Source organism: Papaver somniferum, chromosome 1 (genome assembly GCF_003573695.1).
Source record: "Papaver somniferum cultivar HN1 chromosome 1, ASM357369v1, whole genome shotgun sequence".
NCBI lineage: Eukaryota > Viridiplantae > Streptophyta > Magnoliopsida > Ranunculales > Papaveraceae > Papaver > Papaver somniferum.
Genome location: NC_039358.1, coordinates 174,567,582 through 174,570,082, shown reverse-complemented (window position 1 = coordinate 174,570,082; position 2,501 = coordinate 174,567,582). Strand labels below are relative to the sequence as shown.

At 36.1% G+C, this 2,501-nt stretch overlaps 1 long non-coding RNA gene across 1 annotated transcript; it reads right to left on the bottom strand.

Moving 5' to 3' along the window:
• Positions 1 to 503: 503 nt before the first annotated feature.
• Positions 504 to 2,005, bottom strand: LOC113334189. The gene is made up of 3 exons (XR_003352623.1): positions 1,949 to 2,005; positions 1,119 to 1,193; positions 504 to 563 (listed from the first exon to the last, which is right to left on the bottom strand). It is a non-coding gene; the product is annotated as an uncharacterized LOC113334189 (long non-coding RNA).
• Positions 2,006 to 2,501: the final 496 nt, after the last annotated feature.

Below are 2,501 nucleotides of genomic sequence, written 5' to 3'. Positions count from 1 at the left end.
TTGTCTACCATTCTCTGCCACCACAACAAGAATACAAATCTTAATATCTAAAACTTTACAAGACATATTATAACCACACTACTCACAAACAACAACAAATAACAACTACCATATTCAATAAGATTTTTATTCTTGATGTCTTTTAACTCTAGCTTTTACTAAGCGCCCATATAAGATCTACTAATGGGCTCTGATACCAACATTGTAGCGCCCTTTTTTCGCAAAACAGTAATTAGGATTCTAATACCAAGTTTATCTTAGACTGAGATAAAACTTTCGAGACAAGCCAAGTACACAAACTACAGTATTCATAATATACATAACCATCTAATTTACAAGTGTGTTGTTTGTAGATATGCAATATAAACATTAATTCAGGAGGTAGAGCGTTACTTACAATAAAAAAAACTCAAGAAAATACACCTTCAGAAAGCTATAAGACTGCACAGTACTACTGAGCCCAACAATGATATCTCAAGGACGAGTTAGAACAACTTAATCAACCCAGACACTAATTTCTCCATCTGTCGAGTCAACACCACTTGCATCGAGGCTACCTGTCACTAGAAAGAGGTGGAAAGAGTGAGATAAACAAACCCAGTGGATACTTACACTCCTCAAATGAAATCATCAAAGTTGATTTACAAACGATGCAAAATTTCAGAAATGTTGTAACACATTTAATTCACTGCAATAACAATCAAGTAATCTAAACATTTAAAGAAGAACAACACACACGAAACAATTCAAGGTATATGGAACTACTCCTTCTTCAAACAATGTATATATTGGTGTCGACCAATTCCTTACACACCTATTAGCTTATATTGGTGTCGACCAATTCCTTACACACCTTTTACGCATAAAAGCTCGAATTCATGTAAATATAAACGAAGGAGCGTATAATATATACAACAATTAGAAATTCCTATTTCCCATAACATTCATACCAAACAAGCACACAATTCAGGTTCTTTCCAAGTAGGGGAAAGACCCAAAAGAATCAACAGGGTTTTAAGGAATCCAAAATTCAGCTATGCATGAGTTTGTTTAAGTGCATAAATATAATTTTTGTAAAAAGACATTAATGGTTGCAAAAGAGTGATGTAAATTCCCACCTCAAACCGCTACTCAAACCTCAATCTTCGTAATCCGCCAACTGAATTCAAAGACACCTAGTCAAACAGTAAAACCTGCACAACGCAGTTTGATTAAAACTCACTTCAGTTTCAGCCTCTAACACCCTTGTACACAGCACGAGGGTATAAGTTTCGGGGTGCATAAAACATTCATCTTTGATTCAATTTAGACAACTAATTTAAGATGTATAATTGTCAAGATCAATGAAACAGAGTTGGCCAAGAATGTTGAACAACAGATACTGAAATAGGCGTTACTTACATTAAGTAGCTCAGGGCAGAACACTTAATCATCACAATAGATTCGTCTTTCAAAGTACTGAATTTCATGAGAAGAACCTTTATTCAGTTCATTTTCTAGAGTGCCCTAGAATCAAACCGAAGCCACACGACAAAATATGAACTTTCTGATATGAAGTGGTTTGTTTCAATTCACATATTTCTCTTGTGAAACCTGACATTTACAGAGACTCTTAAGGCCAAAACATACGTAATTCTAAGTTCCAGCAGAGTTCTCTCCCTAACAAGAATCAGCAGACAGAGATTAAGAAACAAATAAAACATAACAACCACAAAAGAAAACCCTATGATTCTGGTGTTACACAGATTCTTAAAATTCACTAATCTCCTCTATTACGAATTCCTATCATGTTTCAATACCAGGCAGAGTTGAACCCAAAACCCAATGAACCCTAGGTTCTTCATACTTTGATTACAAAATAGACCACAATAGAGTGATTGAATCATCGAGAAAAACACTACATGTTTTCAATTGATCAGTGCAAGAAGAAACATGGTTAAAATCATACCTTCAATCAAAACCCAAGAACAAAGAAAACCATTTTTCATTTACTTCAAAATCTCCATGGAAACAACAGATTAGAACATGAAACTCACCACTTTCAAACACTCAAGATGAATCATAATTGGGTATGAATCTTCTAGACTTTTGGTTGAATTTCTTTTCACCTGAAGCTCTCGTCGATTTCCCTGTGTGTTCTTTTAGAGCAACTGCAGTGGACGACTAAACCCAAATATTTGGTCTTTTGGACAGACGTAGTGGGACGTACTATCGATCAAATTTTGATCAACGACTAAAGCCCAGACTAAATTTGGTCGCCGACCAAGACCAAACCCAAATATAGTCGAGCGTTGATATAATCTCCGTTTCACAACGGGCGTTGATATAATCTCCGCTTCTCAACGCGCGTTCGTAAAGAATTCGTCCAACGAACAGGCGGGTATATAAACTTCGCCTGTATGGGACGTTGATTAAATGTACGCCTGATGGGGCATTTGTGAAGTTAACGTCTGACTCCAGGCGGTGATAAAGTTAACGCCTTAATGGGGCGTTGATAAAGT